The 26,645-nt window shown below is 43.6% G+C and overlaps 1 protein-coding gene across 1 annotated transcript in view; it reads left to right on the top strand.

Annotated features, from left to right (window-relative positions):
- Positions 1-26,645, top strand: part of C11H1orf162 (chromosome 11 C1orf162 homolog) — a 406,379-nt gene that overhangs the window by 289,287 nt on the left and 90,447 nt on the right. The gene's annotated exons all lie outside the window — the stretch shown is intronic.

Consider the following 26,645-nt stretch of genomic DNA (forward strand, 5'->3'; position numbering starts at 1 on the left):
TAGCACCGTACTTCCTGTTTCTAACAATGAAGTGTCATATGGATGATGACTGACCAAATAAGATCACGATCCTAAATCTTCACTCCATGTTCGGAACATCAGAAAACAAGCATTTGCAATGCAATAGGACTCGCATTTTCGGGAGACCTATTGCATTGCAAACGGGAGTGTGGGTGGGCTGTTGGCAGGAGAGTGAGAAGGCACGAACAACGGGAGTGTGGGCATGTGGGGAGGGGCAGAAGGCATGGGAAGAAAATAGTGCTCACAATCTGAATAACTCATACCATGCAACACTCGAAGTAAAGGGGCCAGTAGTCATGGAAGGATACAAATGACGACATGGCTGTCATAAGGAGGAACTTACAGCCTATAAACCAATCGGAAGGCAGCATTTATGAAGGACAAAGACACAAGCCAATGAAAAAGATGGGTGGGGGAGTGGGAGGAGCTTCCACTTCATACTCCATTACTGCATGCCTCGCAGAGTGAGCAGCGCATGCACGCTACCGCTATAGGCTTGACCTAAAAAAAAAAGGAACTCCAAGTAATGGCAGGGTGGTGGCCATCTTGTAATGGGGGAACAAGAAAAAGTGTAAAGCGTTTGAAAGTAATTGCATATGCATTTGCATATACAAATATACAAATGCATGAATTAAGCTACGTTTTTTTACGGATGAATAAAGAGTAAAACCAATTTTCAATAAATACACTTATGACTAATATAACATTGAAACTTCTGTTTCAGGAGCATCAACATATGACACATAGGGCCTGATTTAGATCTTGGCGGACGGGATATCTATCACCGTTGTGGCAGAGTAGCCCACCTGCTAAGATTTAAATCAGGCTCATAGATATTTTGTGCTACCGTCTACGAGTATTTCTCTGTGAAGAATAATGAAGATTTGAATGCATGATACACAAATGTTTTCCTCACTCATGAGCAATGCTTTATTTGTAAAAGAATAAGTGTTGTGGCCCAGGATTTAAAAGAGAAGCCTACAGCCGAAGCTGTTGATTGTCAGGTGTACAGAATATCATAGCTGTATGGTCTTGATTCCACCTAATACCTCTTAAATAAACCACCAGACACTCCCTGCCCCTTTATCTCACTCTTGCAGGTTCTTTTTCGTCTCCATTTGTGACAGTTTTTTGTCTTTCTCTTCCTCCTCTTCTTTCTATCTTGCTTGCTTGTTTTTCTCTCCTTTGCTCTTGTTTAAAGTAACCCAGTGGACTAGGACCAAAAGGAAGAGAAGGGCTAAGGGTTGGAGGAGCTGATGGCCCTTTATAAGCATGTCATGGAGACCAAGGGGGCATAAGCAGAAGGACCAGGATCAGTAAGACAACAACTGGGAAGGAGCACATCTAGCAGGCCAAGAAGCCCTATATCAGCAGCACTAGGATAATTATAAAGGACAAGGAAGTGCAGGCCCAGTAGGACCCCAATCAAAAGGTACACAAGGGTCTAGGAAGACCAGAGTCAGGGGGGACAAGTAAGACCAAACCCTGAAGGACCCCTATTAGGAGGACCATGGCAGAGATAATCAGGGTAACATGCACAAGAACAAGGTGGAACAGGCAAACAAAGATACCTAGAAGGCCTAGGTTGGGTTAGAGAACCAAGGGACTAGGAGGGTGAGAGAAACTATGGTCAGTGGGGCCATCACTGGAAGACTAGATACAGAAAAAAATGAAAAAAGAGCACCAGAACTAAAAAAGACTAGGGGACATATATACGAGCCCCGTTGCGTCACTGTTGCACCATGCAATGTGGAGCAAGAGTGACACAACTCGAAAATAAAATTTATTACGCCACACAAGGCCACCTTGTGCGGTCCTGAGTTGCTTTATGAATCTTGAAGAAAGAGATGCAGTCGAATTGCTGCATTGCCTTACTCTGCGCCAGGGAGGCCTTTAATGCGTTTTGTAGGAGTGTTCCCTCACCACAGCCATTGATGTTGATGCATTACCAGATGTGGTACACCTGGGGATGCACCAAAAACCTATTCCTCCCCAGGTAAGGCGTAATGAGGAGTAATGTGTTTGTTTCTCCTCGTTTTTTTCCTTTTTCTATGTTTGCTGCATTCTGCAGCACATATAGAAAAAGGAAAATGCCTCAGAGGACTGTTTTTGTGCAGGTAGGTAACCCCTTTCTGCATAAAACCAATCCACCTCACAACACAGGTACCCTTGTTCCATGGTGCAAGGGTGCCTGCATTGGTGCTAGGCAGCCAAATTGGTGCAGGTTAAAAGGCAGTAATGCACCATGTTGTTTCTAATTATGGCCCTTCCTCTTGCTGTGCTGCACTGTGCTGAACTGTGTGACAATCTCATAAATCTGGCCGCAGGACTCCATGGACCAGGGTGGCCAAAATCAGAAGGGTCAGGGACAGGTAAACCAGGAGGGAATAGATAAACCAGATGAGCAGCACTGGGAGGACTGAGGGACAAGAATTAGGGTGAGGAGGCTTAAAAGGGCCAGGATTGGGAACATGTGAAACAGGGGAACCAGGATCCAGTGGATCAGGGGCAGGAGTCCCTGGGAATGATGGAATGATGGAACAGGACCTTTAAGTTCTAAGTCTAGCATGATCAGGAGGTCCTGGGCACTCAGAAATGGAAAAGGCTATGATGATCAGTGATGGACACAATATTGCGGAACCATGAGGGCAAGGATCAGGAGGATTAGGGGAAATGGGGCTAGGAGGATCATGAGCAGATTGAGGAGCACTGTGAAGACCATGACTAGGAGGACAATGAGCAGTAGGACCAGAGGACCAGTACAGGGGGCACAAGGAGGACCAGACAAGATGGATTAAAAGGATCTTGACCAGGAGGATCTTAAACAGGCCATGAGAATCAGGGCTAAAATGACCAGCCTCAGAAGGACCCAAACAAAGAGAACCGACACCATGAGGATTAGGCCCTGTGTGAGCAGTGCCAGGAGGGCAAGACACAGGGCCAAGAGTACCAGGACAGTACAAGCCAGGAGGGCAAAGACTAAGCGGGCCAGGTTGCGAGAGGCAAGGTAGACCAGAGGGACCAGGAGCTGGTTTAGCAGAAATTGGATAAACTGGGTGAAGTAGATCAGAAAAACCATGTCAAAGGAATGAGGATCACGCAGACTTGGAAGGAACAGAAAGGGCTATGAGACGGGGCCTATAAAGACCAGGATGGCCAGTAGGATGTGGTAAATATTTCATTACCGGTACTATTTTTTATGCGGTAAAGTCTATTAAGAATAACTCAGTAAAATGAGAGGCAGAATCCGTGGTATTAGAGGTTTAAAAAGGCTTTATTCCTATACAAAGGAATACAATTCGAATTGTTGGCGTTCTATTCGATCACCACGAAAGTTCAGGAAGGAAGGGCATATATTATTGACAGGTAATCATTTTTATAGAAAAGGCATTACAGTAAAACAGATGCAGTAGGCGTATCAACTGATAAGACAGAATAAACTATGTATGCGTAACTAGAATAGGCGTAACTAGACAACGTCATTATACATGATGTCATAAGTGGGTGGATCCATAAGAGAATCCTGCAATGTCAGCAGAAATATTTGGCAGAGATGCGTGCGCAGCCGCATGACGTGTGATTGACGTGCAACTAGAGGGAGAAAGGGACTTGACATTTAGCTCTACATGTGGAGACAGAAGTCTGGGGTTATGTCAACCTAATCCCAAATCATATCTAATATCCTATGTTTAAAGAACAGTGTTATCCAAAAAGAGAGGTCTCTTAGGATAGAATCTTATTCTATACTGACTATACTGACTGTTAGTGCGTGTACAAGCGTCTAAGTGTCTACACTAGATGCAAGGGGGTAGGAATATTCCATGGTAACAGGGCTATGAATTACTTGCATGAGGACAACGAGGCCTGGCCCTTTGCACGGTAGCTGGAGGAATGTTTACCTAAACTACTAGACAGGAATGCATCGGATGAGGGGCGGAGGAGATAATCTTGAAGGTGAAATACAGTTTTTGGCAGGCGATGGGCTGGATCAGGCACCGTTAGCCGCGCAGGGAGTAAGACAAAGTTCATGGTCACAGATGCAGGCTCAGACTGGAGCTTTCAGAGGCAGAAGGCAGGAAAAGGCTTGATGACAGAATTCGGGCCTACTCGCCTGAATCTGTAAAATGTGGAAAGTGAACCACATAAAGTCGGTGGCCTTTCATACTTAGAAAAGGAATATCTGACCCATTCATGGTGGATCTGAAAGACGACATGTTGACGGTGGACGCACATATATTTGCGTCTTCAAAACTGGAGCAGGAGGGAACATACATGTACGTATAGCATGTACATGGAGCCGTTGGGGTCTACGATAGGGGACATAACTGATCACAAAATTCATATTTCCTCATTCCCTCCTTGTCCCCTTCGGACCCTTAGGAGATATCGATCTTCATCAATCCATCGATCTGTTCATATAGCATCATTTGCTCCTCTTTCTTCTTCCGGGATCTCGAACGAAAACTTGGATGTGGGATACACGAGGTGGCACACAGACCACAAATCGCTGGCCCACATTGTAGACATAAGCAGCAACTGAATAGTATGAGAAAGCCAATACCTAGGAAGGAGAGCATTCTCCATCATCAGGCTGACAACACGCCCCAGAACCAACCGGACCAAGTCCAGGTGCCTGGATTCTGGTGTATCTGGCTTACAATCTTATGAAGGCGGGTTATGGCTTTATATACTGACGGCGAATTTTCTGGTATGAAAATACAACAACTTGATCCGATGACCCTACAAGCTCCGCCCCTATCGGCCAGGATGACGTCAAGGACAAGACGATTTTGAAGCACAACAATCCGCATAGCAGACTGCTCTTCTGTTAAATTGCCTAAGGCGGAAATAGTTTCGTTCACTACTGCTTCAAGGGTTCTGGTTAATCTACGTATCAGCTTACTATTAGTGACTGTACCTATATAGGGAAAGAAACCTTTATTGAAATCTGTGTATTTTTCCCATGCTGTTTCAGTGTAATCAACAATTGGGAGATCTCTCTGCTGTCTATTGTGTACTAAATGAGTATTTCTATGATAATCAGAAGGAGCTAGGAAAACAGGTGGTAGGAGGAATGCTATGTAACAGGTACCATCCCAATCTAAAGGTAGGCGTATATATGCGGTCTGGCCACATATAAAGTAGGAATGACGAGAAGCTCTAAACGTAGACTTGCCTTGATCACTGAATTTTATTACAGTGGTACATTTACTATGGCCCATGTGTATGGAACCATTCTTTTTTATACATAGTTCCCCTTTTACTGGGAATACTGACATGGCGGGCAAGATTGGTGTAGCTTCAGATTCAACGTTCAGGATCATGAGGTTAAGCGTAAAATTACCTAATCCATATACTTCATTTTCTAGATCAGTTCCTGTTCTTTTGGGAAGTCCCTCCTTGTTAGGGTAGCAGACTTTAAGCAAAACTAAGTTCAGGTTTCCCCATACCCAGTTGTCTTGATAAACTGCGGAATTTGAATCTAGGGAATTAATCAAACTAAACCATGCTCCACAGGAGCCATTGTGTGTGAACGGATAGGGAAAGAGGGGCAAAACTCCCTTATAGTTCTGATAGGGAGGGAGCCGGCCACATATCCAACAATTTGTGGCATTGCTGGTTTGATGGGAATGATGTAGCATACTAATGAAAGTGTTATTGCGCAGCGCAAATCTATAGGACAATTCATGTGGAGGTAATTCACTAAAAGAATGTTCTGCAGTTATATTATAAGCACGCTTAGGAATAGGGTAATACATGTGCAATAGGATGCTGACAATGATGATCAGAAGACTTAGAAAAAACAAAATTAATAATGTTACTGTACAATGACTGCGAAATGATTTACAATACGCATGCTTTTTGAGCAGCAGTTGATTATTTCTTTCTCTATTCCGGTCCAGAGGATACATGTCAGAGACAAATTCAACCGATTCACCTTGGAGAGGACTTAAACAATCAAATTGTCTGACTTACTGGACCTCAATTTTAGTTTATACAGTTCTGGTTTCGTTAATTCAGCCAAAGGGAGCTTTGAGTCTGTTTGTGAGGGAATACAGGGTTGAGTCTCTACGCTGGATGGTAGTCCATAAAATTTCTTGATATGACTCGAGTGCAACCACCCTTTCCTTCCCTCGATTTTCACAGCTGTCCTTGTGGTAAGTAAAACCAACTTCGGTGACTTCCACCTCGGATCCAGTTGGGTCTTTCGATCGAAATTCCTGACCAAAACCAGGTCACCAGGAACCACGTCATGGGGCTTCACCTCAGTATTGTCGGGAAAAGCTGCGGATACCTGTGAACGACAAGATTGTAGTGCAGACATCAAGGAAGCCAGGTAATCTGTCAGCATATTACAGTCAACATCAGTGATTTTACGAGGTATAGGCGTCCCCCACATATTTGGTGGTCTACCGAAGATCACCTCATACGGGGATAGCCCTGTTCGAGAATGTGCTACCATTCTCATGTAAAAGAGCGCAACTGGTAAGGCTACTATCCAATCGACTCCTTTCTCTCTACATATTTTGGACAATCTAATTTTCAGAGTTTGATTATGGCGTTCCACGAGACCTGCCGCTTCGGGATGTCGGACACAGTGGAATTTCCATTGGTATCCTAATAGAAGGGAAACGTGTTTCATTAATTCGGATGAGAACGGCTGGCCGTTATCTGAGTAGAAAACACGTGGTAAACCGTACCGTGGGAAGAATTCTCGAACTAACTGTTTGGCAGTAGTCGGGGCAGTGTAATCTGAAACCGGGTATGCTTCTGTCCAACGGGAAAGAGCACAGACAACTACGAGAACATATTTGAATCCTCGACATCGTTCCATCTGGATATAATCCATCTGGAGGACTTCAAAAGGGTGATCAGGAGGCTGAAATCCACCCTGTTCTACGGGAATGCTTTTACCTGGATTAAACTGACAACATATCATACAGGTACGAACTTTTTGTTTCGCTGCGGCTCGTAAGTGTTTGTTGAACCAAATGTGTTGAATGCTGTCTAGCATAGCTTTTTCTCCTAGGTGCGCTGGACTATGTATAGTGTTAATGATGACTTGGACCATTGAGTCGGGAAGAAACCATATAGATTTTTCCTTCGTCATCCATCCTTGATCTGTTTGGATCCCTCCTAATTCAGTCCATTTCTTTATTTCTTCTGGTGTCGCATGTGTCTGTATGTCAATTACATCAAGGGCGGGATCCTTAACTGTCATGCAATGGGTTGGTGTCAGGACTATTGTCTTTGTCATGTCAGTTGTGTGAGTCTGATTCTGAGCAGTCTGTTTAGCTGTTCTGTCAGCTAGGTCATTACCCTGAGAAATGATATCGGTAACTTTTGTGTGGGCTTTGCATTTCATAATCGATATTGCAGTAGGTAAATGAATGGCGTCTAATAGGGCTTGAATGAGGGGTCCGTGTTGGATGTGGGCACCGTGAGAAGTTAAATAACCTCTCTCTCGCCACAGTACGCCGAAGTCATGGATGACTCCGAATGCATAACGTGAATCTGTGTATATGTTGACTTTTTTATTTGTGGCTTGAATACAGGCTTGTGTCAGAGCGATGAGCTCTGCTGCTTGAGCTGACAAAGTGTTAATACAATTTGTTTCAATGACTTCAGTGTCTGTTGTGACTGCGTAAGCGGCCACTAACTCTCCTGTACTTGTTCTCATACATGACCCATCTACATATAATGTTAAGTCTGGATCTGTCAAAGGGATATCTGTCAAGTCTTGTCTGGGTTTCGTCGTGATAGTAATGACTTCGACACAATCATGTGCCAATGGATCTGTTCCGCCTACTGGTAACAGTGTGGCAGGATTTAACGTATTACAACGTCTGATTTCTATGTGTGGCTGAAACAATGTTAATTCGTAACCGGTGAGTCTTGCTATAGTCAAATGTTGTGTTTGTGTGCGGTTCAAGAGAACCTCTACTGCGTGTGGTACTTGTACTGTCAATTGATGTCCTAACACTATGGTATCGCTTTGTCTGATTGCTAAAGCTGTTGCTGCCACTGATTTCAGGCACGCTGGAAGTGCCTGCGCTACTGGATCTAATGTACTAGAGAAATAAGCACATGGTTTGTGTGATCCTGCTTGTTCCTGAGTGAGTACTGACAAAGCAGTACCTTCGCGTTCTGTAACAAAGAGTGTAAACTGTTTACTGTAACATGGTGTTGCTAGGACAGGTGCTTGACATAAAGCTTTCTTTAAGCTTTCAAAGGCATGTGTATGTTCTGGAGTCCAAGGGAGGACAGTCGATGTGGCTGCCTCCTGTGTTGTCAACTGGATGAGTGGTTTTGCTAGAAATGCATATTGAGGGATCCACTGCCTACAGTATGAAGTGAGGCCTATAAAAGCCCGCACCTCCTTTTGTGTCTTGGGTGGTGGCATGTTAGCAATTAACTGGATGCGATCGGGTGTAAGCTGCCTTCCCTCCTTGGACAGCGAGTGCCCAAGGTAAACAACTCGCTGGACACAGAATTGCAGCTTGGAAGGGGACACCTTGTGCCCCTTGTCGGCCAGAAATTTTAAAACCGTCAGTGACGCTTTTTCACATTCAGGTTCGCTTCGGGCAGTGATCAGGAGATCATCGACATATTGAAGCAAGGCAGTGTTAACTGGCATGTGGATACTGTCAAGTTCTCGTTTCAGTGCTTGGCTATAGATGCTGGGGCTTTCTGTAAATCCTTGAGGTGCGCGTGTGAATTTAAAACTTCGTCCATTTAAACTAAAACCAAATAAATATTGACTTTCTGGATCAATTGGGACACTAAAGAAAGCATTCTTGAGATCAATTACAGTGAAAAACGTTGCTTCTGAGTCAATAGCTGTGAGTAATGAAGAGATATCTGGGACCACAGGGTATTGTGGTACAATGCATTTATTTAATTCGCGCAGATCAATAACTAATCGGTATACTGGCGGAGCTTTTGGATCCGTTCTTTTAAGAATCGGAATTATCGGGGAATTACATACATTGGAGTCGGTTTCGACAACCACTCCTTGTGCAATGAGCTCGTCAATGATTTGCAGTAAAGCCGTTACAGCATCTGGTGGTAACTTGTATTGTCGCATTCGTGGTAGTACCACTCCTGTCTTTAGTGTGACTTGATATGGTGTAATGTTCATGCAACCAACATCAGTGGGGCCTTGTGCCCATAAATGTGTAGGTAAATTCTGCAGGCGGTGATCCATGTCTCTGGATACGTAGTGACCTTTAAAGTCACGTAAAAATAGTCGTACTCCTTCCGGAGAGCAACATATTATGGCTCCTAGAGCTTTCAATGTTTTTATACCTAACAAGTTTTCTGGACATGATTTAGTAAGCAATAAATCTGTAGTACGTGTTAATGGACCGACTGTAAGTGGAAGAGGTTGTGTTACGTCATTTATTATAGGTTTTCCTGAGAATCCAAGGGAAATATTTTGTGAGCCTGAGAGGGGTGCCCCTGGAACTTCACTGCGTCTTATAGTTGTTCTGCTTGCCCCTGTATCAAGTAAAAACTTTCTGTCTTCCCCTAATAGTTCACTATGTACATAAGGTCCCTCTTGGTCTACAGGAACCTCAATAAGGGGTAAGCCAACTTCCCTCTCTAGGCTATCTCATGAGTATCGTTGATAATCGGGATAATCTGTTTGTGCGTACTGATACATCTGTTGTGTTGTTGCTTGAGTTGCAGCGACAGGCTGCGCTTGTGGTGGTGCTACGATCTGTTGTGGAGCTGCCTGTTGCGGAGCTAATTGTTGCAGAGCTAATTGTTGCGGAGCTAACCTAGGTTGTGCATTCTGAGGGATTTGTTGTTGATTCTGATCCTGTCTAGGTGGACGTGGTCTCTCATGTGTTCTACCTGTGGCAATATTATGTTTCAGGACTGGACAATCGTGTATATAATGACCTGGTTGTTTACAATAGTTGCATGTTCCTTTCGCAGGACTGGCGGAATCACCCTTTTGATGACTATCGGCTGGAACTGACTGTGCAACAAGCATTTTCATTTTAGTATCTTTCATACGTCTTTGTTCGTGTTCTTGTTCTTCTCTAATTCTATTGTGGTGATATTGTAACATCTGTAGCATCTGTGATGGGGTATTACCTTGCCAGGTACTTTCGAATTTCAATACTCTATTCTTGACTTGTAGCAGAGAATTTTCAACTAATTTTGTCACAAACAGATGTGGATATGACTCACTACTGGCTTTTATGCCACTATTTATACTAAAACATTTTTCAAATCGGGAATAGAAATCACTAGTGTCTTCATCTGGTTTTTGTTTACAGGCTGAGATTGCTCCCCAGTCTTCCTTTTTAGTAGTTAATAAACGTGGCAGTACCTGTATTAGTAATCCTGCTAGTGCTGTAGTCTTTTCCCCAAGCCCTGCTCCTGCAGCTCGGGCCTTTTCTTCGTTTTCTAATGCTGTCCAATCTATCTTTTGGTCTCCCACTTCCCATTCCTTTTCTTTGAGTTTCTCATAAACACCGGCGGGTAATAGGACTTTCAATATTTTCATAATGTCGGGGTAGGTATACTCTCCCATGAGTAACATGTCTTTTATCTCACGGTGGAAACCTGCTGGGTCCTTGTCATGGCTGGGTACTACTTTCTTCATTTCTAATAATTCCAGTTTAGTTATAGGCGTGTATACAAACACGCGTGTAAAATTATCACCGGCACCTCTAATTGGGTGCACTTCGCGTAACGGATTCTGTCTATCTATGTGATACATTTTTCTTCCCATAATGGGAACTGGAACGTGTTCTGGGCATACGAAATTTAAATATTGGTTTCGGGATTCTAGAATTTCCTTAATCAAATCAGTACCTGATCCTCTCCATATATTCGTGAGTAGTTCTGTCAATATGTCAGGTAAGGGTCCTGGATCGGAGTGTTGGTTTTTATATAATATAAGGAGGTGTTGAATCATGTATATACTAGCTAAACGCTGTTCATATGGGTCTAGATTCAGAAACGTGTGTGCAAGTACATCGTCATTGTATTCGCCGGGACTGTCAGCCCATTGTACTGCTGACCTGGCTAATTCTTGTTCGTCCATGGAATCAAGCACGTGGTACCCCCTTCGATCTCGGAGTAATTTATCAGCGGCTTGGAATAAGTGTTCAGGGGATTTCGTATTTAGCATAGGGTTTGGAAGATGTCTATTACATTCTGGACGTATTGGACGTATTGGGTCGTTAAAACCTCTGGTATTATTATGGGATCTTCCTCTACCTACATAAGCTATTGTATCTACTTGGTCTGATTCTTGCTCCTCCTCCTCTCTGTTTAGGTCAGCGGCGTCTATCTCTAATCTTTCTTCGTGTATTCGTTCTACTTCTTTGCGGATCTTTCGGTACATAGCTACTATACATAACTGTTTATCATGTCTCCCATCTGATATATTCTGGCCCCAAGTGACAAGTTTTTGCATTTCTTCCGGATTTACCCCAGGCCGGTCTTGATTTCTGATCACACAGTTTATGAGGAAACGTAACAGTTGTCCCTGTACCTCCGCTTTCTGGTACTCCATGGCTCTGCTAATACTTTCAGGACCTCGTCCTGACTGGACAAAGTGATATATATTTTCTAAATGTGTAGCCATTCCTGGTAGCTTCGTTAAATATATTGCAGCTCGTCGAATACGTAATGATGACAGCAGCATTTCGTCCCGTTTACCGGGCACAGGATCATATCTACAATCTACTAGAAGTTCCTTGAGCATGTCGGGGGTTGCTAATTTGGGCGTACGTTGGTGTTCTAATTCTCTAAGGGAAAATTTATTTCCTCTGGGTGGCGTAGAAAAAATGTCTGTCGTACCTCCTGTAGCACCGTCTAGGGTGCTGGACGTGAAAGGATTTGTTGAAGGCGAGACAGCAACCGTCGTTGCGGGAAAAGCTGTAGAAACAGATGTGCTTGTCGGAATGTGTGTCAGAGCTTGTTGTTGTGGAGGTACAGACGGAGAATCTTGGCGATGAGCATCATCGGCAAGCGGTCTATGTGGTGCGGTATTAGCATACTCGGGAGCTGCGTCATCTAAATAAGAGGAAAGGAAAACATCTTCTGCGGTTCTGGGATGCCCCTTGGGATGTGCTTTTATCGGAAACAATGGAGGTGGCAAGTCTTTTGGTATTTCCGGAGTAGCCTTAGGTAGCCCTTCGGCCAGAAGTGGATACATACCATTCATAAGGGCGTTTCTTTGTCTGTCTACTTGTTCTGATTTTACTCGGGCACCTTCCTCAAGTAATAGATTTTCTCTGGTTTTATTTGAATTCTCCCTACCTTTCTCTTCCTGTCTGAGTGCTTTTTCTGTACGTCTATACGATTCTTTACGCCATAATTCAATGGCATCTTTCTGCGACTGTCTGGCTTTCTTTTTCCATAATTCTTCTTCTACTCTCATGATGCAATCTGCATCCCAGGTCCCCGCTGCGGGCCATCTCTGACTCTCTGGTAATTCTTTGGTGTAGTCTACCCATAAATCAAGAAATAATACGGCATCTAGGCCATGCTTATGATACATAAAGTACCCTGGAGTGTCCCTAGGTGGGATGGGAACAGCTTCTTCAAGTACACCTTTTCTAGTTTTGATCTGTCTTAGTTTCGAGAAGAGCGGCATTTTTAGACCTTATTACTAGAACACACTTTATACAAGAAAACACAATAATGAACAGTCATTCACACCACAGTATATAGAACGTATTTAAAACATTTAACACTTAACAGTTTTACGAACAATGATAACTAATAGAAAACTAGTTACTGACATTATACTGACACTAGATAATACTTATTTATATTTATTTATATGCAAAACATACTATATATACTGCTAAACAGTACAGATACACTGCTAAAACAGTGCAGACCGGATTTGTGTACCCAAACCCGTCTTGACCGGCACAGACTATGTGCACGTTATATGCCTCCCCGGTAATGGTACTCACCGGGTAGCTCGGAACGGAAGGCCTCGGAACGGAACTGAAACTGGACTGGACTGGACTGGACTCGGAACTTCGGAACCTGGCGGGTCTCTGTATACCTCGGATCTTGCTCTCTCAGCTAGGCTCTGGTCGGGATACTTCGCACTTCTCACCGCCTCGTCTGGGTGTTGATCGCAGCCTCAGTCGTCCCCGCTTGGCCGGAGGGAGATACAGGAAATCCTGCAGATACGCGTTTTTGTCCGTTCAGCTGTGGCAGGAGACCAGGCCTGCAACGCACCGCCGGCGCGTGAGATGAGAAAGTGTCCCTATTCGGGCGCCAATTTATGTGGTAAATATTTCGTTACCGGTACTATTTTTTATGCGGTAAAGTCTATTAAGAATAACTCAGTAAAATGAGAGGCAGAATCCGTGGTATTAGAGGTTTAAAAAGGCTTTATTCCTATACAAAGGAATACAATTCGAATTGTTGGCGTTCTATTCCATCACCACGAAAGTTCAGGAAGGAAGGGCATATATTATTGACAGGTAATCATTTTTATAGAAAAGGCATTACAGTAAAACAGATGCAGTAGGCGTATCAACTGATAAGACAGAATAAACTATGCATGCGTAACTAGAATAGGCGTAACTAGACAACGTCATTATACATGATGTCATAAGTGGGTGGATCCATAAGAGAATCCTGCAATGTCAGCAGAAATATTTGGCAGAGATGCGTGCGCAGCCGCATGACGTGTGATTGACGTGCAACTAGAGGGAGAAAGGGACTTGACATTTAGCTCTACATGTGGAGACAGAAGTCTGGGGTTATGTCAACCTAATCCCAAATCATATCTAATATCCTATGTTTAAAGAACAGTGTTATCCAAAAAGAGAGGTCTCTTAGGATAGAATCTTATTCTATACTGACTATACTGACTGTTAGTGCGTGTACAAGCGTCTAAGTGTCTACACTAGATGCAAGGGGGTAGGAATATTCCATGGTAACAGGGCTATGAATTACTTGCATGAGGACAACGAGGCCTGGCCCTTTGCACGGTAGCTGGAGGAATGTTTACCTAAACTACTAGACAGGAATGCATCGGATGAGGGGCGGAGGAGATAATCTTGAAGGTGAAATACAGTTTTTGGCAGGCGATGGGCTGGATCAGGCACCGTTAGCCGCGCAGGGAGTAAGACAAAGTTCATGGTCACAGATGCAGGCTCAGACTGGAGCTTTCAGAGGCAGAAGGCAGGAAAAGGCTTGATGACAGAATTCGGGCCTACTCGCCTGAATCTGTAAAATGTGGAAAGTGAACCACATAAAGTCGGTGGCCTTTCATACTTAGAAAAGGAATATCTGACCCATTCATGGTGGATCTGAAAGACGACATGTTGACGGTGGACGCACATATATTTGCGTCTTCAAAACTGGAGCAGGAGGGAACATACATGTACGTATAGCATGTACATGGAGCCGTTGGGGTCTACGATAGGGGACATAACTGATCACAAAATTCATATTTCCTCAAGGACCAGGAGTAAGAGGAACCCATCTGTTGCCCATTGATGATCATAGTACCCCTATATGGCTCTTGCAACCTCATATTGTATTCAGAAAATCTTGTTTGGCCGTCTGATTTTCCTACTTGTTCTTAAAGTCCATCTGCCAGGCCAGCTCATAGATTCGTTCAGTATGATCTCCATAGGCCTCACAGCTCTTTCCATCCTTCCTTCAGCCTAAAAACCCCACCATCCATCTTCAAATTCCTCTGACAACCAAGAGTTTCAGACTACTCTACCGCTTTGCCGCCTTGCTGACCTTCCAAACACTTCTGACACATACATACCTACACCACCCTTCAACATGCACTCTTCATTTCACACACCACTCATCTGACACTGAACCTACCACTGCTAGCCTTCGTTCTAAGTGCTACACAGCTGGCAATCAGAGCCCTTTGTAAATCCGATTCCCTCTGTGGGCCATCTGAGCTTATCTATCTGCAGCCTCCCTGGCCCCCTGTTCATCTCATCAGAGCTTTCTTATGATCCTGAGCTCCCCTTTGCTGCTTTGCTATAGCTCTTTAAACCTCTTTGTTAGCCCTTCACCATTTTGTTGACTTTAGCCCTTTGAGTTTTTCATACACTTTAGGCCATCATTTGCACACCACAACCCATTTCACCAATTCACCTTTAGACTCCTCTGCCAAGATTCAGTCTCTCTGCCCTCTAATTGATGCTCAGGCCACTGTGCTAGCCATCAGACAGTGCCTGCTATTTTTCAGAGTTCAGATTGTAAAAATCCTGGCTCCTCTTTTCTTGAGTTCCGTAAAAAGCTAAAGACCAGTGTCATAGCATTACTAGGCCCATTCAATTTGAGTTTACTTGTTTTTCCCCTGCCAATGATACATACCTCGCTCTCTCTTGGCACTCCGATGGATCTTGTTTAGTGCGGAGAGGGGTTGGATAGCAAGGGTCTCAACAGTCATCCAATGAGGACTAGGAATTGGATAACTGAGTTACAAACTAGTGATCAGACTCATGTAGATTACTCTCAAAACAATACTGTAAAGGTAAAGGATTATCCCAGAAAGCCCAAATCTCCTGAAGAAATGTAGGCGAGCCAAAATCATACACACTAAGAGTTCAGTTAAAGCAATGCAGAATAATAGAATTCGTATTTGATGCTCTGAGATCTCTCTAAAATGACCTCCTCTAGTCATCAGTAACCCTAAATTAGGAATGCACATTGACTTCAATGGAAACAATCATGATAGCTGAGTCAATATTACATTTTAGTACATTTATCAAAAGTTAAGGTAAACAAGTGCATTAGTAAATCACGTTATAAGATAATTTAGTCAAATTCTAAAGAGTCATTTGAGACAAGAAAACAAAGCTTAAGAGTTCAGGAATGGACATGGAACATGCCAGTCCAATCAGTCTCCCAAAAAAGGAAGAGACCACTTCGCACATATCACCTATGTGTCAGTTTGGAAAGGAAGCCAGGTGAGTCTGCTTCAGACAAGTCAAAGTTACCAAGGAAAGTATTGCAAAGAATTCTAGAAGTAAGGAAATACCTGGCAGCCCATCCATCACCATGTGAGCTCGCTAATCATCCAATGAACCTTCAGAGAGAGCTCCCTTTCGGTTAAATCGGGCAATATTATATTCTTGATACCTCCTTGAATCACCTCATTGGGTCGGACCACTTAGTTCATTGGTCAGTTCGTATAGGTTGGGTGTCAGGCGACAAAAAGATGACACAAAATGTTGAGAAATAGGTGAGACAATTGCACAGTCGTCAAGCAATCCAGTATGTGAAACGTTAGAACAATACTCCTTTAGCAAGAGGACAGTTTCCCAGGCAGCTGGTCAGGATTGTATCAGAACTTGTAGCAAAGTATCTTCTACAATACATGAGAACTCATGAAAGAGAACACTATTTCACGTTATTAGTTATACTGTGGAATTCTCTCACGAACAGTAGATCCAGCAACTCAAGAAACTTCACATATGCAGTCAGGCCTACATTAAATTGAGGTAATATAACATAAAATATATAGAATTATTAGGCATACATTCATAGAAAATAAAAAGATTGTCATGATTCTAGTATAATTCTGATGCACTTGTAATCATTTAGTATTGTTACAAATAATACATGTCAGTATGATATATTACTATTTTTAAAATGTACTAATGTGTAAATATTTTCTACAACACTTTTTTATAATATCGATTTTAGTGTATACTCTTAGTACATGTCTGAAATACGATCTATGAAAGCTTCATGAAGGCATCAATAATTAAGAATGTGCAACACCTATTTTTCTTTAGTCATTTCAGTGCACACGTTTATCCATGAAAGATACATTTATTTTGACTGTGTCTTCATATTCAGGTTACATCTTAGTAATGAACTAATTCCCATTATTTATACACACATATAAATGATAATGAAAAATGTCCCAGTAGCCATGACAGAAAGTTTCAATTCTATTAAGGACACCGAGACGAGGATTATGCTCAAACTTCTTTTAACCCTTTTCCAGCAGATTCAACTTAAACAAACAAAAAACTTTGTTTCCTATGGTGCACATGGTAAAGTTCATCAACAATCCACCAATAGTTAGTCCGCGTTATCCACAAAGGCATATTCTTCCTGAGTGACTTCCTCTTTTTTGACTGCGACCATATTATCCGCTAATCCTGTCAGTCTGTTTTGGAACTCTCAGAACCTGAACGAAGTCAAAGGAAACGCAATGAATCAGAACTCAAATAATTCCAAGCAAAAAAGAGTCACTAAAAACAATGGTTTAAGCATGCAAAGCACTATGGCAAACAGAGGAAATTGAATACATTAGTAACTCAAAAAATGAGGCTCAATATAGAAGAAAAAATACAACACCAAGAAATACAAATACTTATACCATACGAAGGAGCGTATCCTTGATGGCCCTGCATCATTGTTTTCCCAGGTTTGGACCAAGTATCATGAAGCCTTGGGCGGGAATAATCCTCGCCTCGGTGTCCTTAATAGAATTAAAACTTTCCTAGTTGGAAATTTTTTATTCTGTGTCAGGAGCAGAGGCGAGGATTATGCTCGTTCAAAGCTTATCCGCCACCAATGACACAATATCCACGACTGGTTTAAAGTAGAACCTCTTAAACATAGAGTCTGATGACCAGTCTGCAGTGTTTATAATATCCTCTAGCCGGACACCTAGGATGAAAGCTTTAGAAGCCATCGCTCCCCTCACTGAATGGGCTCCAAATTGTGAGACTTCTATACCCACTTTTGCATAACCCATCTGATCCAGCAGGCTATAGTTGGTGGTGTAACTGCTTTGAAAGGTTTCTGTGGGGAAATCACTAACTGGCATTCCCCTGGTTGACGGATTTCTTCTGTCATACTCTCGTATTCTTTGAGGCAGCGGACTACACACAATTTAAGAGATCTATCGAACGCCGGATAGGACACCACCCTGGAATCAGATTTGGTTCTACGAACAATGTGGAAGGTGACTCCCTGAGGAGTGAAAACCCTTCTTGAAATATCCAGAACCCGAACTTCCAACATTCTCCGACATGACACCAGGCACAGCAGCATGGCCAGGTTGGCTGACAACTCATTCCATGACAGGTATTTGTTGGATTGCAAAGACTGAAATAAATTAACGTCCCACAAGGATGAATACCTGTGTTCTGGTGGTAGCGTAAGAGGAATCCCCTGTGTTAATTTACAGGTCATCTGATGTTCCCCTACTGGGCCCCTTGAACCGGGATGTGTCCGGCTGAAATAGCTGATCTATAGGAATTGATTGTGCGAGAAGCTAAGCCCTGAGACGCTAAGGATGCCAGGAAATTCATAATGGCTACCACTTTGCACCCCATGGGATCCTGGTTGTTCCCTACACACCAATCAACCTACCTGGTCCATGCTGATCTGTAGCATTTGCTTGTGCTGTCAGCCCATGCTGGTCCCAGTAATCATTCAGCATCGTCGGATAGGCCTGAGATTCTCCAGCGATGCTTGAAATCTGCCAAGCCACTAGGGGCATTCACCCTTTCTGGCCTTGGGGATCCCGCAGAATAGATGTATCTAGGGGTAGACAGATTGGAGAATCCCATTAAAGTTCCAGAAGAACTGGAAACCACACTTGAGACCTCCAATAAGGCGTGATCAGCACCATTTTCGCCTGTTGTCTGCAAATTTGCACCGTGAGTCTCATTATCGTTGCAAGTGGGGGAAAAGCGTACCCCGTCTCCCGTGAACAATCTTGCAGGAAGGCATCAGTCACCGTAGCGAGCGGATCTGGCTTCCAACTGAAGAATCTTTGTAACTGGTGATCCAGTCGAGCAGCGAAAAGATCTACCGAGAATGAACCCCAAAGGATGTGGAGTCTCTGAAAGAGCGGCAAATGTCCGACCACCTCCTGGAGCACCAATCCGCTATCACAGTGGGACTCCTGGGAAGTATGTTGCTGTCACCGAGACGTTGTGGGAGAGACAGAACATCCAAAAGTCTTTGGCGTCCCCTGCCAGCTCCAGGATCTTTGTATCAGGGCCGGGGATGTCTAGCACTTATCTTGGCATGATTTTCAAGACCTATCAATTCCCTTTTTAGGGTCTGTTATATACTTCTGGAGGAATGTAGAAATGTTTGGGTCAATTTCTGGAGTTATAGCCCTCTTACCTGGTAGGGGTGGGCGAGGGCATTCTGCCAGGAGACAAGCTTGTACCTCCTTCTCTAGAGGGTTGCGCAGGTGCCTGCGACAATTGTTAGGTCTGCGGGGGCGTCGCTACAGGACGCCATGGCTTGGAGGGACCAGCCTCGTCAGTGGACTCTCTCTTGGAGTGCTCCCCGTCCTCATCCAGGCCCTGCAGACTGGTCACCGCAGGGACATCCGAAAGGATATCCTGCTAACTTGCATCTGAGCGGGCTAAGAAGGCTCTCTTCAAGCCCCCAAAAGCCCCCATATCAATGCCTGAGGTGCCTTGGCCCTTAGGAGCGTGCTGGGAATGGTTTCCCTGGAAGGCTTAGGCCATCTGCTTGATGTGATGGTCAAAGGGCCCCGTGGCCGTTGCCACTGCCTGGTGGATGGAAGTGTCCACCACCTCACAAAACTCGTCTTCAAGGTGGCGGACTTGCAGAGACTCCTCCTCTGTACAGTCCTCTTCCATGATGCTGAGAACCAGGTGACACCCTAGGTAATTATAGGGGATAGACTGCTTGAAAGGCCCAAAGCGAATCTTCCCTAGGGAATGGCCCGGAGTCAGCAGCTGGCAGAAAGCAATCGCGCTGAGCGAATGTGAAATTTTGGCAGCCTAAGGCTAATAATGGCATAACTAAAGTTACCAGACTTTTGGGCACGTTGAGCGTGCTGAGCAGAATTGAGAACTCTGCCATGGGGCGACTCACCCTTGACTTTTAATGGGTGTCAGTAATGTCTGGGCCTGCCCTTGTCAGCCTCACAGAAATGCACGTCTACGCCTCTTCCGCATTCTGTCTACAGACCCGCTCGCAGGCGTCAGGCTGAGCGTCTCACATACAGACCCATAGCCGAGTATGGGCATCCAGCTTCCAGGTGGTTTGAGCAGCATTGATACTGCGGACACTGTGGCTGGGCACTCGTTGCTCCCGATTCTGACAAGCGATCAATGCAGACCAATGAGACGCGCAGAGACACGCGCCCCTACAAGCCTCCAGTGCACCCAGCACCACTGCTCGAGGCTTTCAGCGGGAGGGGCCGTGAGTGGAGCGATGACACCGCTCCCGCAGACCCGTCAAACTACATGCAGTGTATCCTGCAGATCAAACTTTACAAACGGATAAAAACATAAATTACATTATTACACGCTATAAACAGGTGAAACATATGTTATATATTCTCCCCTTAAACTCAACATGCGAGAGGGAGGGAAAGAGTACTGATCTTGTTGGAAGCTGGAAAAGACAAGCATTTACAATGCAATGGTCTCGGCATTGTTAAAGTTAGAGCTATTGGCATTGCTCATGACATTATTTTTGTTTATGTTTTTGTTTTTAAAACATTTAAAGAAACGGCATTGTAATTTACAATGTCAATAGCTTAATCACTCTCAAATGCGAGACCTATTGCATTTGCACCCACACACAGAGCCACACACACAAAGCCACCCACACACACAGAGCCACCCACACAGAGCCACTCACATAGAGCAACCCACACACAAATAGAGCCACCCACAGAGCCACCTACACACACACACACACCAAGGTAGTTATATGGAGACACAGAGCAAAGTTAATCATTGCCTAAATGCCAACTTTGATTAATGCTTTAATGCTACCTGCCCCAATGCCTTAGGCCTCTAATAAAGATCAGGATTTTGGTCCTGTTGATTAGCCACCAAAATGCTGTATTACAGACATCTAACTTTGGGACTCAAAGTAAGCCAACATGAGTGTGATCAATTATTACCCATTAGCCAAATCTATTTCTTGACAAACAAGCGTTTGCAATGCAATAGGTCTCGCAGTTGCGAGAGTTTAAGGCATTAGCATTGTAATTGACAATGCATCTTATTTATGCGTTTAAAAAAAAGATAAATAAAAAGCATTGTTATTTACAATATCAATAGGTTAAGCCCTCGCAAATGCAAGACATATTGCCTTGCTTCCTGTTGCAGCACAAGAGAAGGAGCAAACTAAGATATCAGCTGCAGTGAGCAGCACCGATTAAAAGAAAGGCGCAGCTCGCCGAAGTCTGTTTTTTCAATATTGTAAGATTTTGGTAAGCAGCGCGCCGCCTGTGGCACGCTGCCTAATAAAAGCTTACAATATTGAAAAAATAGACTTCGGCGAGCCGCGGCAAAGAAAAAGAAAATGCGTGGCTCACCGAAGTCTATGTTTCAATATTGTACGATTTTGGTAAGCAGGGATGCAGTCGCTGCAGCTTGAGTGGCCTCATTTGGCGCTGGATCGGGACTTGCTGCGAGAACCGGGCCTGGGGATCCACTGTCGCTTTTTCTATCACACGTCTCCTCTTGCCCCACAGTACTGCTCGGGGGACCCACAGGCTCCGGGGTCACTTGCGTGCGCTAGGCCGCGGGCTCCCCACCGCCTCCGCCAGGCATTTCGCCAGCGGCGGGAACGGGGGAGCCGCTGCTGGAGTCAATGGCTGCGGTCGGGATGTTGGCGGCGGTGCAGGACAAATCCTGAAAGAAACAAGCTTTGGCGCAGCGTGCGCCGAGTCGCAGCAATCCCCAGGCCGCCAGTCACCACAGCTGCGCATGCGTGCCTTCTCCCCTCAAGCTCACAGGCCGCCGCAACAAGATTCGAAACAGGATGGAGTAGGGAGGTCGAGACTCTGAATACGGAAGCACTGCATTGTCCTACTTCCGTGTTCACAGAGTAATCCGAGCTCCATTTTGGTTTATGTATCTTTTGCTTGTCCTTTTAGGTTAGCGCTCTAGTTGCTCATTGAAACCAGTTTATAACAATCGTCAAAACTATTCCGTACTAATTTTTTTTTTACTTTAAACTATATTGGAACAAGACACACATCCTTCAAAATTCCAGGGAGGAGGTGTGTACGACGATATCTAGCGCTGAGGTCGGACACAGGAGCACTGAGGGAGCCGAGAGCAGGGGGAGGGGACGAGCACCAGCCGGGCCGTGTGGACGGGGATGACGCCATGAACACCACCATCTTTCTCCGAGGTCAAGCAGAAATGCCTCGGAGAAACGCAGCGTCATTTTCTGATTCGGGGGCGTGTTTTTCTTTCTCTCATCTTCCCATTGGCTGGAATGTTTACATTCCAGAGGAGAGAAAGAAACTAAAAAACACGCCCCCGAATCCGAAAAAGACGGGGCTTAAATGGACAGACGCCCCTCTCCTCCAATGGCTGGCCTACGTTTAGAAGCCAGCCAATGGAGAAGAGGGGCGGGTTCAAGCCCCATACTAAACGTTAAATCTCGCCAAGCGAGACTGCGCAAGCGCAGCCTACGCAGGCCGAGACCTAAAAAAGGAAGTCCCTCAGGAAGGATACGCCTTTGTGGATAACGTGGACTGACTATTGGTGGACTGTTGATGACCTTTACCATGTGCCCCAAGGGAAAGAAAGATTTTTGTTTGTTTAAATTGAATCTCCTGGAAAAGGATCAAAGAAAGTTTTAGCATAATCCTCGCCTCCAGTCCTGACATAGAATAAAGTATGATTAGAGTTAAACTCCATAACGTGAGAGTTCATCATTTACACATTTCTAGCATCCGTTAATGAAATATAATTATTTTGTCAATTAGTAAACCACAGTTTATATTATTCACACAAACAAATCATCTAGACTCTACCTTTTTTTTCTTTTTAGCTTCACCAACACTCTCTTTATTGACTGAACATCAAATGTAATTATTTATTTTTTTAAAGATATTTTTATTGGTTTGAAAAACATATACATCACAAATCATTTGAATGCATATATCGCAGCCCATTTACAACCCATTAGCCCCTGCATCATTTCCAGTATTCTTTGTCATTTCCATTTCTTTGGTAAATAAATAATAATAAAATAAAAACATATTTGTAAAGCGTGAACTACTCACCCTTACGGGACTCAAGGCACTGGGGGCCATTTTGGAAATTAAGTGAGCTATTGCCCAGAGTCACATGGTACTGAGCTGAGCTGCTGCCGAAGCCGGGGATCGAACCGTGCACCCTGTGCTCTGAAGTCAGCTGCCCTGGCCGCTGCACCACACCTCTCCACGTGGTAAGCAAGGTACATAATTCACCTCGGTACATATTCCATTTGCCCCATTTTTTTCCATTTCTTAAGACATCCTCTGGACTTGAACACCTCTTTTTCTACTAACCTACATTTATCTAATTCCTGTGCCCACCTTTTCGACGCTGGCTCCTTCCCAGCCCCCACTTCATTGCAATTGCTCGTTTCACTAGTGTATAACCCACTGTGGTCATTTGTTGCTCCACCTCCGTTAGGTCTGTAGCCCCCATATATTAAGGAGCCCTAAGTGTGATGTTATGGCACTCTCTTTACCTAGTGCCCTCTGCATGTGCCTCGTGGCTTTCTCCCATAGGACATTTCCATATAATGTAGTAAAAGGTTGCCTCTTGCTGGCATCGACGGAGACACACCATATCCGGTCTATTCCCTATTTTTGTTAGTGTGACCCTGATGGGATAGGTTCTATGTAGGATTTTTAACTGAATCAAGCGAAGACCAAGAGGAATGGCTGCTTCTTTCAGGGACATTAGCGCTATCTGCCCGTCATCATCTTCAATTTGCCCGATATCAGTTTGCCACCGTTCTCGAAGAGTATGAAACGGATCCGGCATGTTATTACATAATTTCTTGTATGTCAGCGATACGGCTTTCTCTGACATTGGTTCAGAGAGCAAACGGTCCTCTAGAGTTGAAGATTCTGGTATATTTGCTAGGTCTGGGAGTGCTGCCTTAAGGGCGTGACTGATCTGCAGGTATCAGAAAATCTCCCCCCCCCCCCGAGCTAATTCATATTGTTCCCCTAGTTCCCCAAATATTAATATTTTCCCCTTTTTAATGGGTGGCCTATTGTTGAGATACCGATAGTATCACATCTATCAAAACCGGGCTGGTGACATAGGGATCCTAGTTGGTGGGTGGCGCTTAATTTGTAAAATATGAAGTGCAGGTGCTCAAATCTTTGTTGGAGGCCACACCTACTTTTCTCTGGCTCCACCCACTTCCTCCATTGGCTCCGCCCATTTCCACTATTAGCTCCACCCACATCGTCAACTGGCACTGCGAAAAGACAGATGAATTTCAGAAAGGGAGCCTTCCTCATAGTAAGGTTTAGATAGGAGGTTTCCCTGCTCTGTGAAATTTTTGAAGAAGATTCAATCAAAAGTGCGTTTAAAGCACAAGTTTGGAATAAATTAGCTGAGATCACTAATGCATTGAAAAGGGACAATTCCAGTGCTCTATGTGCTGATTTGGGGAAAGGACAATACTGGGGTAGGGTATGCCCTTTTTAATAGCGAGTCTATGCAGTGACTGAGTGAGTCTAAGAGTTCAAAAAGATGCAACTTTTACATAGCTTATGTGACAAAATAAACCAAAATGTTGTGAAAACACAAGTCTAAACAGATAAGCGGAATACAATCATGAAATACACTTGAATGAGTCACTTCCAGTGGCCCAAGGGGTTTGGGATTTCTAAATAGCAGAGTTAGTATTCTGTTACAGCAATTACTTTTAGAGAAACAATTAAAAAAGATGATTAACAATTGGGCATGTTACTATAATTTACTCCCTGGCATGGAGCTACATGTGCATTTATTAGACATTCAGAATAGTAAAAAAGATGAAACTTAACTGGCGTTTCCAAATGTAGTTCCGTAGCACACAGACAAGAGAGATGAGTAAAGAGGCATTTATTCAAAATATTACTTTTTATTTAAAGATTTGTATCTTAACAAAGCACAGAAAAATGTAATTGACCCCAAAAAGTCCTATAGGTAAACAAGCCAAAAGAATAGGTAATTGCTGGCTGGGCAGTGTCTCAAGTCATACCTATTAGTGCAAAATGACTATCGTGCCATACAAATAATAAATAAAGACAAAATAACTAAAACTAAATTGTCTTATAAAAACAAAATAAATAACATATATAAATAGAACAATAAATATAACATCCAAACAAGGAAGAGACATAAATATATCAAAATATTAAATAAACTGACACTGTCAACAAAGAGTTATAAATGCAAATAAATAAACTATATAAAATAGAACAATAATTAAATATCCAAACACAGTAAAGCCTAACTTTTTCAAAACATTGCAATGACCCGTTTTGTCAGTTGGAATTGGCTAGCATCTATTTTTCTAGAAAAGCCCACAAACAGTCCAAATTGCATGTGCATTCCAAGTCTTCCTCTTTCCTTGCTTTACTAGTGTCATCAGCTGCCCTTCGTCCTTTTGCAAGCCATGACTGAACATAGGGGATGGGGTTGAATCTGTTCAACGGTGGGCCAACAAGATTTAAAAACATTAAAGAACATGTTGTTTCAGTCAGCAACGATGCTCTTGTAGATGTGCAAATGAGATTCATTTGAGAAAAGCCCCGCTCACATTCTGCAGTACTGATAGCAATAGTGTGTAAGGCCATCAAAAGCTCCTTAAACTGCCTTTTAATTTCTTTTCCTCTAGATTCCTTAAACTCTCTGTAAGCACGTATGGTTTCTCGACTGGCAATGTTGAATCTTTTACACAGAGACTCAATTTCACTTTCACAATAAAGAACGGGTAGCTCATCAAGCCAGTACTGTTTGTATAAAACTTTCACTTCGCTAATCAGTGTATCATACTCAGCCTTTTTCTCAGTAGAATTAGTACCTCCTGTAGACAACAAACGATTTCTTAGATTTTCTGCAAGGCTACAAATAAACTGTTCAATGATTTTGTCAGTGGTCTTTCCTTTGTGCAGCATCACACCTTGGAATATATTTTCTTCTATGCCCTTTTTACACTTTGAGAAGTGGTTCCCTTGCCTGTCTACCATTGCCTCAAACACTGCAATTTGCCGACAAATAGCTCGATGAGCATCAATGATTGTAGAGTCACGCTTCTGTAACTCGAGTGATAACTCAGATAACTCCTGAAGAGCATCATACATGAGGCCAAGATTAGCAACAAACTGTATAGATGATAACCGCCTTCCTAGGCCTGTGTACATATTTCGTGTGGAACTGTCACGGGAACCATCATCAGCTGCTCTAGTAAAGTGCTTGTAGAGAGCAGGATAAGCGTTCCAAACAGCCTCTACTGTTCTGAAGCTTGATGCAACCCAATGAGTATCTAACACTCTACCTATTCTGCAAAGCTGAATGTCAAGAGCTTCTGCACACTCTTTTAGTTCCAAACGTTTTTTTACAGATGTGGCAAACAGAGAATAGAGCTTATCAAGTAAGTTTTTGAAATGATTTGTAGCGCCAATATCTTTCATGCCATCATGAACGGCAAGTTCCAGGCGATGTGCTGAGCAGTGCCAGGCTACAATATTGGGAGAGATTTTTTCTTGCAACCTCTTTACAACACCACTGTGGCGGCCAAACATCACTGAAGCTCCATCACAGGCAACTGAAACCAGGCATTTGGAGAGAAAGTCCTCACTGATGTTAACTGTTTCTTTTTTTAGTGCAGAT

This window comes from Triturus cristatus, chromosome 11 (assembly GCF_964204655.1).
Source record: "Triturus cristatus chromosome 11, aTriCri1.1, whole genome shotgun sequence".
NCBI classification, from domain to species: domain Eukaryota; kingdom Metazoa; phylum Chordata; class Amphibia; order Caudata; family Salamandridae; genus Triturus; species Triturus cristatus.